This window comes from Ranitomeya imitator, chromosome 6, assembly GCF_032444005.1.
Source record: "Ranitomeya imitator isolate aRanImi1 chromosome 6, aRanImi1.pri, whole genome shotgun sequence".
NCBI classification, from domain to species: domain Eukaryota; kingdom Metazoa; phylum Chordata; class Amphibia; order Anura; family Dendrobatidae; genus Ranitomeya; species Ranitomeya imitator.
The window spans coordinates 10,456,705-10,468,828 of record NC_091287.1 but is presented as its reverse complement, the minus strand read 5'-3'; the positions used below and the strand labels follow the sequence as shown (position 1 = coordinate 10,468,828).

The 12,124-nt window shown below is 51.5% G+C and overlaps 1 protein-coding gene and 1 long non-coding RNA gene across 4 annotated transcripts in view; one reads left to right on the top strand and one right to left on the bottom strand.

Moving 5' to 3' along the window:
• Nucleotides 1-12,124, bottom strand: part of TMIE (transmembrane inner ear) — a 163,156-nt gene that overhangs the window by 66,337 nt on the left and 84,695 nt on the right. The window lies entirely within an intron of this gene.
• LOC138641613 (uncharacterized) overlaps nucleotides 6,050-12,124 on the top strand; it is a 48,623-nt gene continuing 42,548 nt past the window's right edge. The window contains exon 1 of one of the 2 annotated variants that reach the window (XR_011313919.1): nucleotides 6,050-6,185. This is a non-coding gene — a long non-coding RNA (uncharacterized lncRNA). The remainder of the gene's footprint in view (nucleotides 6,186-12,124) is intronic. The other variant, XR_011313920.1, reaches the window with a different exon arrangement.

Genomic DNA, 12,124 nt, shown 5'->3' with positions numbered 1-12,124 from the left:
CCTTGGAAGACAGGAATGCAGGGGCATTGAACAATAGATGTTTACCAATATGTTGATTACACATTTTACCAGTCCATGTAGCTTACTGACCTGCAAACAGTGAAGGACAAACTATGCAGATTCATTAAATACTCAAACAATGCAAGTTATTCTCATCCCACCTTCTGCCTGACCTGTGGATGATGGCCTGAAGGACAGTTGTGAACTATTAAAGGGAGATCTGTCTCTGTTCAAGGAGACTCTACAGAGCAGCAGCCAGGATAACACGGCTCCAACTGGAGGGATATAGATTTAAGACACTCTAAAGGAAGTCAGCCCTAGCTGGAGGGACACAGACCTGCTCCACTGACAATCACTGAACCCATGAAGACATTTGGAGAATCCAGGTTGGAACAATTAGGTCACCTGGCCACGTACCACAATGGACTCTCAACTTCTGAACCTTGATGTGTCCTCTTTGTGTGTGCCCACCAAAAGCGGGGAGCCACTGATGGGGGTAGTTGACCCTGGAAGCCCTGAAGTTGTAGCTGCTCTTATGCTGGCGAGACAGTGGAAGGGTGAGACTCTGTAAATTGCACCATCTTGTGTATTTGCTGGGACTGTGCTATATAGTATTCTGCCCATGGGAAAGGAGAGCATTCGTTCAGTGGGATGAGCCACGGTCCATTTGGTCTTTCTAAAGTCAACTGGGCAAGCGGACGAGAACACCCACTGACCCTCGTATCTCCACATCATGTCAGTGGCACGTCATACATTCTAGGACCCTAAAAAAGCTGATTAATCCGACATTTCCCTCCCTGGGTCGCATTACTGTCAAAAACAAACAACAAGATGACTTCCACCATTGGAATTATTTTTAGTTTGACATTTGCTCATTTTTCTTCAAACTAATTAAATAAATCTTGGCGCAAAAGCAAAAATTCCAATGCACACGGGTCAGCGAGAGAAAAATAAGAGCAAATTCACCAGAACATCAGAGACGAGCAAAACTACATCCACAATAGAGGCCAAATACATCTCAAGGTGCAAAAACATCCAAAATAAATACAAAAATGCCTCCAAAATAGATAATGATCCATAAAAATGGTGAAAAAAATACAACGAAGATGGATCCAGGATAAAAAAAAATCTTAGAACTCATCCAACAATGCAGAAAAAGGATCTACAGTCTGCAAAGAAGGGTCGGTCTGTGCTGAGGAGCTGAGGTGTCTCCAGTATGTGACCCCTGACAGAATCCCTCTCTACTGCAAAAAGGGAAGAAGTCCCAGGGGTCCTAACTGTACTGAGAAAAGAGAAGCAGCTAGGACCTCCGGAGCGGATGGCGGTGGAACAACCTCCAAGAGCAAGGTCCCATCGAGCCTTTGCCCAGACTCCTCTCTTTTATGGGACCTTTCATTTAGATTATGAGGACTTACTGATTGCTGAGACCCCACTGACCCCGAGAACGGGGCTCTGTAATTCTTTATGGGACTGTGCATTTCAGGGACCCCGTTCTCAGGACTGGGGGGAGTCGCAGCAATCAGCACATGATCGCCTCCTGTGGACGCGATGGGAAAGACCTTTTAATGGTTTCTAATAACTAAATAAGTCCAGGTTAATCAGTGACTAACAAGTGGTCTTGACGCCTGGAACGGTGGGTCTCTTCAGAAGTGGAAGAAAACTGGGGTTTGGATTAAGTCAGGAGGTCATTACTGAAGAATTGTGAGGAGGCTTAAAATATGTCTCTATGGGCTCAGACGTTCCTCCGGATGCAGCGGCATCAGCCTGCCCGGTGCCGACTCAGTTCTGACTGCCCCAATAGTCCTGTCCACATGAAAAGTCCACTGAGTTCTGTTTACCCCAATAGTCCTGACTCAGTTCTGTCTACCCCAATAGTCCTGTCCACATGAAAAGTCCAGACTCAGTTCTGTTTACCCCAATAGTCCTGCCTACCTCAATTGTCCCGACTACCTCAATAGTCCTGACTCAGTCCTGTCTGCCCCATTTGTCCTTACTACCCAAATAGTCCTGCCTCAGTCCCGCCTACCCCAATAATCCTGACTCAGTCCCATCTAACCAAATAGTTCTGACTCAGTCCTGTCCACCCCAATAGTCCTGTCTACCCCAATAGTCCTGCCTCAGTCTTGTATACCCCAAAAGTCCTGATTCCGTCCGGTCTAAGCCAATAGTCCTAACTCAGTCCTGTCTGCCCCATTAGTCCTTACTACCCCAATAGTCCTGCCTCAGTCACATCTACCCCAATAGTTCTGACTCAGTCCTGTCCACCCCAATATTCCCAACTACCCCAAAAGTCCTGACTCAGTTCTGTCTACCCCAATAGTCCTGTGTACCCCAATGGTCCTGACTCAGTCCTGTCTACCCCAATAGTCCTGACTCAGCCCTGTCTACCCCAATAGTCCTGTCTACCCCAATAGTCCTGACTCAGCCCTGTCTACCCCAATAGTCCTGTGTACCCCAATGGTCCTGACTCAGTCCTGTCCATCCAAATAGTCCTGACTACCTCAATAGTCCTGACTCAGTTCTGTCTACCCCAATAGTCCTGACTCAGTCCTGTCTACTCCAATATTCCTAACTACATCAATACTCCTCAGTCCTGTCTACCCCAATAGTCCATAGTACCCCAAAAGTCCTGACTCAGTTCTGTCTACCCCAATAGTCCTGACTCAGTCCTGTCTACCCCAATAGTCTTGTCTACCCCAATGGTCCTGACTCAGTCCTGTCCATCCAAATAGTCCTACCCCAATAGTCCTGACTCAGCCCTGTCTACCCCAATAGTCATGACTACCCCAATAGTTCTGACTCAGTTCTGTCCATCCTAATATTCCTGACTACCCCAATAGTTCTGACTCAGTTCTGTCTACCCCATTAGTACTATTTTCCTTGGCAAGCCTTTCCCAGAGTTTCTGAGCAAAGATTGCCCTATCCCCATGTAGGTACATTAAAGTTTATGATCAGTCACTGTGCTACATATGACCAGTAGGACATAGTACCCCTAGAGATGTGCCGTGCCCCCTGGGGTACACCTCTCACTACAGAGGGCCTGTATCACTGAAGCTTCGAAACTTCCCAAAACCTTCGTTTCTGGTAGTAAATGTCCAATCATCCGAGTCAGCAGGATGACGACAGAAAGCTATGGCCATCACTCCAGGTGCTCAAGGATCATCTTGGAGAAGTGCGGGGTCTTATCTGTACAGGCTAATAACTGCGGCTGATACCAGGGACAGACGATATTGAGAGCAGGACCAAATCTAGCAGGAAGGTGATCTGTCCGGCAGGGGTGATGACTTCTATTCCAGTGAAATCTGGTGAATCTTGTGCACGGACCCCAATTGAACAACACATCTATCTAAGGGTTAATAATCTTTTCCGTTACTAATTAATTCTGATTTTGCTGTATAACTAGCTTTCCGTAACCTTCAGGACTTCCCGTCCATCTCCTGGTTAATGCCATTACTCCAGAACTTTCCGCGCTTCCATATTTCCGCGGCTGGGGCTGATTTCTGACTTCGGTCACAATAAATCTCCTATAACACTTGTGACTAAGCGCATTCAAATCCTCTTCCTTTTTTATGGCATCAATAGTCATCATATTTTGCAGCGTTGACTTTGGCTGATGGCGATCGCTTCACTTCTGTCCAATTCTACTATTTATTCCTCAGCGGCCGCAGCCAAAAGAAATGAAATAAATGTTAAAAACAGGTTTATTTTTACCCGGGGCTTGTTACAGGGGATACCCGGTGCGGCAGCACACACTCACCATTATCAGACACCAGGAAAAAGGTGAAAGATTCTCGGCTTTTCTCCAAATACTCATTTTTATTATGTCAGAAGGTTCCAGATGGCGACACAATGTACTGAATATGCGGGAAGTCGCTACATCTAGATACATTGTAACAGCTCAGGCCGGACATGGTTTAGTGCAGGTCACATCACCCACTTTGGGGGTTTTACTAATTCTCCAGATTTTAATGAATTCATTCAATTATCGAGATGGAAAATAGATAAAAACGTGAATAAGGATCATCTTCTGATAATTACATTGGCCTCTTCCATTAACCTTGGCGCGTTCCCTCCATCTACATTGCCTTATTATTCTCCTACCAGACGGGTCACAGCATCAGTGGCCAGAAGGACAACGAGAACCATTACATCTATTACTCCCTGTTATCAGCCATTACTGGGGGAGAAGACTGGAGGACAGGTGCCCACAATCAGCCACACCCTGCTAGGAGCAGCACCTGTCTTGTGAGCTCCAGCAGGAGGCCCAGAGTCGGCCTCTCTTCTCCCCAGGGAGAGGCTGGCTTCCTGGGAGGCCGACATGGCTTCCCAGGCTTCTGTTCCCCGGTCTGTGCCGGCGGGGGACAGAGAGCAGCAGCAGCAACCGGACCACGAGGGAGTGAGGCATTCGGAACGGGTGAGAAGAACCATACCCACCTACACCAACCCTGAGACGGCTCATCGTCCGCCCAGAGAGGGAGACAGGGGCGCCCCAGGCCCCAGGAAGGAGAGCCCAGGAACATCCTGGGGGGAGACGAGCTCCGGCGAGTCCACGAGTACCTTCTCCTCCCGAGTAGCCGCCATGCTACGTGAGTACGAGGACGCCGGCAAAGCACTGACCGGGCTGAAGGAGAAGCTGCGGGAGGCTCGGGTCCTGAAACCCGAGCCTCTAACAAAGAGAAACCCGCGACCTCCCAGAGGTTCAGAGCACTCAGAGATGAGGTGGTCCGGTTAGTGCTCCTCCGGGAGGGGATTGAGAAAAGCACAGGTCCCTTCCTGGAGAGGTTTAAGAACCAGCGGCGGTTCTCAGAAATGAAGGGGTTAAATACCTCAGGAGAGCCGCCAGCCGGCGTCCTAAGCGACGAGGAGGAGGAGGAGGAGGATGACGACGTGGCTGTGACTGGAGTCCTACAAGCTGAAACCAGCCGGGAGAGTGAGTCGCAGATCCGACAACAGGGGAGCGGCCTCCCGGCACGGCAGAGGACTCCGACAGCACAGGCTGGAGTGTCAGCGGAGGAAGAGGAGGAGGGCGGTCTGCTAGAGGAGGAAGAGGAGGAGGGCGGTCTGCTAGAGGAGGAAGAGGAGGAGGGCGGTCTGCTAGAGATAGAGGAGGGCAGTCTGCTAGAGATAGAGGAGGAGGGCGGTCTGCTAGAGATAGAGGAGGAGGGCGGTCTGCTAGAGGAGGAAGAGGAGGAGGGCGGTCTGCTAGAGGAGGAGGGCGGTCTGCTAGAGGAGGAAGAGGAGGAGGGCGGTCTGCTAGAGGAGGAAGAGGAGGAGGGCGGTCTGCTAGAGGAGGAAGAGGAGGAGGGCGGTCTGCTAGAGATAGAGGAGGAGGGCGGTCTGCTAGAGATAGAGGAGGAGGGCGGTCTGCTAGAGATAGAGGAGGAGGGCGGTCTGCTAGAGATAGAGGAGGAGGAGGAGGGCGGTCTGCTAGAGATAGAGGAGGAGGGCGGTCTGCTAGAGATAGAGGAGGAGGGCGGTCTGCTAGAGATAGAGGAGGAGGGCGGTCTGCTAGAGGAGGAAGAGGAGGAGGGCGGTCTGCTAGAGGAGGAGGGCGGTCTGCTAGAGGAGGAAGAGGAGGAGGGCGGTCTGCTAGAGGAGGAAGAGGAGGAGGGCGGTCTGCTAGAGGAGGAAGAGGAGGAGGGCGGTCTGCTAGAGGAGGAAGAGGAGGAGGGCGGTCTGCTAGAGGAGGAAGAGGAGGAGGGCGGTCTGCTAGAGATAGAGGAGGAGGGCGGTTTGCTAGAGATAGAGGAGAAGGGCGGTCTGCTAGAGGAGGAAGAGGAGGAGGGCGGTCTGCTAGAGATAGAGGAGGAGGGCGGTCTGCTAGAGATAGAGGAGGAGGGCGGTCTGCTAGAGATAGAGGAGGAGGGCGGTCTGCTAGAGGAGGAAGAGGAGGAGGGCGGTCTGCTAGAGGAGGAGGGCGGTCTGCTAGAGGAGGAAGAGGAGGAGGGCGGTCTGCTAGAGGAGGAAGAGGAGGGCGTCTGCTAGAGGAGGAAGAGGAGGAGGGCGGTCTGCTAGAGGAGGAAGAGGAGGAGGGCGGTCTGCTAGAGGAGGAGGGAGGTCTGCTAGAGGAGATCCGACAGCTGGAGTCTCCAGTGAACCTGGACCGCTTTTCCTTTGGTGAGGACGAGCCAGCAGAGGAATCCAAGAAGAGGAAGAAGACGACGAAGGAGACCGCACGGGAGTTGGTGAGTTACAGATATGTACTGATGGATGATGTTACACCTACCGCCTCCTGTGTAAACCCCACCAAACCTAAAGGCACGGGCTCTGCAGTGGGTCCGGGGCATAGGCAAGGTGGGGAGAGGAGGAGGACGTCCGGCGGTGCTGCCGTCTGTGCGGGGAACAGTGCAGGAGGCGAGGCTGTGGTGGTACTCACGGCGCCGGACATAGGGGACCCCGAGGAGTTTCCCTCACTGCCCTCTGCGGCTAAGTCGGTTCTCACCGGGGCTGAGGGGGGCGAGGGGGATGTCCACGCCGTTGCAAAAGGGGGACGGTGTGGGCAGACTCCATCCCTGCTCACTACGGCTGAGCCGGCCGACGCCGGGGCTGTGGGGGGCAGGTCTGAGGAACATGGTGCGGCGAAAGGGGGGCGCACTATTGTGACAGGGGAGCAGTGCACCTCAGTAGAGAAGAGGCATGCGGCTGCGACAGGGGAGCAGCGAGTCCAAAAAGGACAAAAAAAGCAGGAAAAATCATCTGCAGGGAACACTGGGCGCCCTGCTGCGACGGGGGGACAGAGTGCTCCAGCGCCCAAACGTGACACCAGGACCCCGAAGTCTGTGGGTGCGGGGCAGGCGGCGCCCCCCAACAAGCAGCAGGCCCAGGATAATAAAATACAAACTGCTGCAGTGGGGGGGCAAGATGCTCCAGAGACACAACACAGCACCAATCAAGGGAAACCGGGTGTGGTGCTGCACCCCTCCCCCGGTCCAGCAGGTGTGAGTGCAGAGAAGCCAGTCACAAGTGAGGAAGGAATGGATGTGACTGTGGAAGGTGCAGAGAACACTGGGACAAATGGTGGTGAGAATACTGGTAATAAAGTGACGGGAAGTGGTGGCAATGGTAAGGGGAATGATGGGAGTAGTAGTGGAGTGAATGGTGGGAGTAGTGGTGGAGTGAATGGTGGGAGTAGTGGTGGAGTGAATGGTGGGAGTAGTGGTGGAGTGAATGGTGGGAGTAGTGGTGGAGTGAATGGTGGGAGTAGTGGTGGAGTGAATGGTGGGAGTAGTGGTGGAGTGAATGGTGGGAGTAGTGGTGGAGTGAATGGTGGGAGTAGTGGTGGAGTGAATGATGGGAGTAGTGGTGGAGTGAATGATGGGAGTAGTGGTGGAGTGAATGATGGGATTAGTGGTGGAGTGAATGATGGGAGTAGTGGTGGAGTGAATGATGGGAATAGTGGTGGAGTGAATGATGGGAGTAGTGGTGGAGTGAATGATGGGAGTAGTGGTGGAGTGAATGATGGGAATAGTGGTGGAGTGAATGATGGGAGTAGTGGTGGAGTGAATGGTGGGAGTAGTGGTGGAGTGAATTAGTAGTGGTGGAGTGAATGATGGAAGTAGTGATGGAGTGAATGATGGGAGTAGTGGTGGAGTGAATGATGGGAGTAGTGGTGGAGTGAATGGTGGGAGTAGTGGTGGAGTGAATGGTGGGAGTAGTGGTGGAGTGAATGGTGGGAGTAGTGATGTTGCAAATGATGGGAGTAGTGGTGGAGTGAATGGTGGGAGTAGTGGTGGAGTGAATGGTGGGAGTAGTGGTGGAGTGAATGATGGGAGTAGTGGTGGAGTGAATGATGGGAGTAGTGGTGGAGTGAATGATGGGAGTAGTGGTGGAGTGAATGATGGGATTAGTGGTGGAGTGAATGATGGGAGTAGTGGTGGAGTGAATGATGGGAGTAGTGGTGGAGTGAATGATGGGAGTAGTGGTGGAGTGAATTAGTAGTGGTGGAGTGAATGATGGAAGTAGTGATGGAGTGAATGATGGGAGTAGTGGTGGAGTGAATGATGGGAGTAGTGGTGGAGTGAATGGTGGGAGTAGTGGTGGAGTGAATGATGGGAGTAGTGGTGGAGTGAATGAGGGAGTAGTGGTGGAGTGAATGGTGGGAGTAGTGATGGAGTGAATGATGGGAGTAGTGGTGGAGTGAATGATGGGAGTAGTGGTGGAGTGAATGGTGGGAGTAGTGGTGGAGTGAATGGTGGGAGTAGTGATGTTGCAAATGATGGGAGTAGTGGTGGAGTGAATGGTGGGAGTAGTGGTGGAGTGAATGGTGGGAGTAGTGGTGGAGTGAATGATGGGAGTAGTGGTGGAGTGAATGATGGGAGTAGTGGTGGAGTGAATGATGGGAGTAGTGGTGGAGTGAATGATGGGATTAGTGGTGGAGTGAATGATGGGAGTAGTGGTGGAGTGAATGATGGGAGTAGTGGTGGAGTGAATGGTGGGAGTAGTGGTGGAGTGAATGGTGGGAGTAGTGGTGGAGTGAATGATGGGAGTAGTGGTGGAGTGAATGAGGGAGTAGTGGTGGAGTGAATGGTGGGAGTAGTGATGGAGTGAATGATGGGAGTAGTGGTGGAGTGAATGATGGGAGTAGTGGTGGAGTGAATGGTGGGAGTAGTGGTGGAGTGAATGGTGGGAGTAGTGGTGGAGTGAATGGTGGGAGTAGTGATGTTGCAAATGATGGGAGTAGTGGTGGAGTGAATGGTGGGAGTAGTGGTGGAGTGAATGGTGGGAGTAGTGGTGGAGTGAATGATGGGAGTAGTGGTGGAGTGAATGATGGGAGTAGTGGTGGAGTGAATGATGGGAGTAGTGGTGGAGTGAATGATGGGATTAGTGGTGGAGTGAATGATGGGAGTAGTGGTGGAGTGAATGATGGGAGTAGTGGTGGAGTGAATGATGGGAGTAGTGGTGGAGTGAATTAGTAGTGGTGGAGTGAATGATGGAAGTAGTGATGGAGTGAATGATGGGAGTAGTGGTGGAGTGAATGATGGGAGTAGTGGTGGAGTGAATGGTGGGAGTAGTGGTGGAGTGAATGGTGGGAGTAGTGGTGGAGTGAATGGTGGGAGTAGTGGTGGAGTGAATGATGGGAGTAGTGGTGGAGTGAATGATGGGAGTAGTGGTGGAGTGAATGATGGGAGTAGTGGTGGAGTGAATGATGGGAGTAGTGGTGGAGTGAATTAGTAGTGGTGGAGTGAATGATGGAAGTAGTGATGGAGTGAATGATGGGAGTAGTGGTGGAGTGAATGATGGGAGTAGTGGTGGAGTGAATGGTGGGAGTAGTGGTGGAGTGAATGGTGGGAGTAGTGGTGGAGTGAATGATGGGAGTAGTGGTGGAGTGAATGAGGAGAGCATTACTGGTGTTGGTGGAGGGGAAGCAGGTAGTGGTCCCGCTGCCCCCCAGCGGTGGCGGGGGCTTCAGCCCCAAGCTATTCAGGAGCTGCTGGGGGTAGTAGTGCGCCCTTGTCTGGTGACCCTGAGGATGGTGACTTGCAGCAGCGCTTCCTGGACGCCCTGAGGAGAGGGGAGAGTTCCATCAATGTAGAGGGGAGGGAGGTTGATCTGTCTTTCTGGATAGAGAGACACGGTCTTTCCGCCTTCCGAGATAGAGGGGCAGAGACTGTCTGGTCTCTGCCGACACCGGGGCAGAGGAGTAACCGTAGGAACGTGGCCCGTCTCCAGTGGGTAACAAGGATGCCTGTCCTGATCGGTGGAAGGTTGCTGAGCTCCTGCTGGGGATGGGCTTCGCGGCATATGACATCTTTGCCTTGATCCATCCCTATGGTACCTCCTACTTCGATGTCAGCTTCGTGAGACCGGAGGGCCTTGAGCTTTTCTGGTCTCGCCATGAGCTGGCTTGGGGTCGCCCCGAATGGCGGGGTTTCCTCGCTGTAGTAATATCCCGCCAGATCTCAGTCAGGAAGGTGACCCTTTTGACCAGTAATTAGTCACTTTCCTGGGTGGACATCACCTGGGTTGGACGATACGGCGACATCGTCGGTATTCCCGAAAAGCCCCTCGATGAGCATGGTATCTGGTCAGGAGCCTGGACCTTCATGGTGAAATTGAAGGTTTCAGGAAACACTGTTACCCATACCTCCCAACTTTTGAAGACGGGAAAGAGGGACAAAGTTTGCGGCGCGGCACATTTTAGGCCACGCCTCTGACCACACCCATTCAGAATTAGTCACACCCATATCCACGTCCCAACCACACCCATTTAGCATTGCTGATCTCACTGTTTCATATACAATAATTATAAACAAAAAAATATGGCCACACAGTGCTCCATACTGTATAATAGCCACACATGATGCTCCATACTGTATAATGGCCACACAGTGCTCCGTACTGTGTAATGGCCACACATGATGCTCCATACTGTGTAATGGCCACACATGATGCTCCATACTGTATAATGGCCACACATGATGCTCCATACTGCATAATGACCACACATGATGCTCCATACTGTATAATGACCGCACATGATGCTCCATACTGTATAATGACCGCACATGATGCTCCATACTGTATAATGACCGCACATGATGCTCCATACTGTATAATGACCGCATATGATGCTCCATACTGTATAATGACTGCACATGATGCTCCATACTGTATAATGACCACACATGATGCTCCATACTGCATAATGGCCACACATGATGCTCCATACTGTATAATGACCACACATGATGCTCCATACTGCATGACTGCACATGATGCTCCATACTGTATAATGACCACACATGATGCTCCATACTGTATAATTACCGCACATGATGCTCCATACTGTATAATGACCACACATGATGCTCCATACTGTATAATGACCACACATGATGCTCCATACTGTATAATGACCACACATGATGCTCAATACTGTATAATGGCCACACATGATGCTTCATACTGCATGACTGCACATGATGCTCAATACTGTATAATGACCGCACATGATGCTCCATACTGTATAATGACCACATGATGCTCCATACTGTATAATGACCGCACATGATGCTCCATACTGTATAATGACCACACATGATGCTCCATACTGTATAATGGCCACACATGATGTTCCATACTGTATAATGACCACACATGATGCTCCATACTGTATAATGACCACACATGATGCTCAATACTGTACAATGGCCATACATGATGCTCCATACTGCATGACTGCACATGATGCTCCATACTGTATATTGGCCGCACATGATACTTCGTACCGCATAATGGCCACACATAGCTACTCCTACACACACGGCTCCGTACACTTTGCACACACGGCTCCGCTCCGTACACATGCGCTCCACTCCATACACCTCGTACACACACGGCTCCGCTCCGTACACCTCATACACACACGGCTCTGCTCCATACACCTCATACACACACGGCTCCGCTCCATACACCTCGTACACATTCAGCTCTGCTCCATACACCTCGTACACATTCAACTCCGCTCTGTACACCTCATACACACACGACTCTGCTCCGTACACCTCGTACACATTTAGCTCCGCTCCATACACCTTATACACACACGGCTCCGCTCCGTACACCTCATACACACACGGCTCTGCTTCGTACACCTCGTACACATTTAGCTCCGCTCCATACACCTTATACACACACGGCTCCGCCCCATACACCTCCTACACACACGGCTCCGCTCCGTACACCTTGTGGTGGTGATGTCAGAAGTGGAGAGCTACTCGGAGGCATCCGAGTCCAAGGTCAACCAGGACAAGTGTGAGTCTCTGGCTGGGAGGCGGGGATCCCGCGTTTGATCTTCCGGACACCCTCCCCGAACCCCAAGAACACGCCAAAGTCCTAGGCATCGAATTTGGCCAGGGTGATTACCCCATGAAAAACTGGGAAGGCAGAATCAAAGGTGTCTCCCAAAGAGTGGACCAATGGAAGGTTTGGTCTTTGACCCTGAGGGAAAGGGTTGACCTGTGCAAAGCTTTCCTGCTCCCCTTGCTAATCTACCTGGGCAGCGTCTGTGTCTTGCCGGAGCCTCTCTGGACACGGGTCTACAGTCTGTTCTTCCAGATGTTATGGGGGAATAGACTAAACCTAGTCAAACGGGAGGTCACTCATCGCACGAGGAGACTAGGGG